The sequence below is a fragment of the Pygoscelis adeliae genome, unplaced genomic scaffold (assembly GCF_000699105.1).
Source record: "Pygoscelis adeliae isolate BGI_AS28 unplaced genomic scaffold, ASM69910v1 Scaffold153, whole genome shotgun sequence".
In the NCBI taxonomy this organism is placed as follows: domain Eukaryota; kingdom Metazoa; phylum Chordata; class Aves; order Sphenisciformes; family Spheniscidae; genus Pygoscelis; species Pygoscelis adeliae.
The window spans coordinates 84,719-85,019 of record NW_008824408.1 but is presented as its reverse complement, the minus strand read 5'-3'; positions in this window follow the sequence as shown (position 1 = coordinate 85,019).

The window sequence follows — 301 nt, the reverse complement described above, 5'->3', positions numbered from 1 at the left end:
GACGGCGAGGCCGAGAACCCCAAGCAGAAAGACCCCCCCCCCCCGGAAAGCCTCACGGGGGGGGGCGGCGAGAGTCTCACGGAGCGCCAGGGGTTCAAACGGGACCGCACAAAGCAACACACGAGGAGACACCAGCTGAGAGAAGCCGAGACCCGCCAGGAAAAGGCTGACGAGGAGCGGGGGCTCCGATGCCCCGAGACCCCCCCGCGCAGGGAGCGAAGCGGGGCGGCGGGTGGAGGGGGGCACGGCCCGCCAGGGCTGGGCAGTGGCTGCGGAGAGCCTGCGGGGACCGAGACGAGAC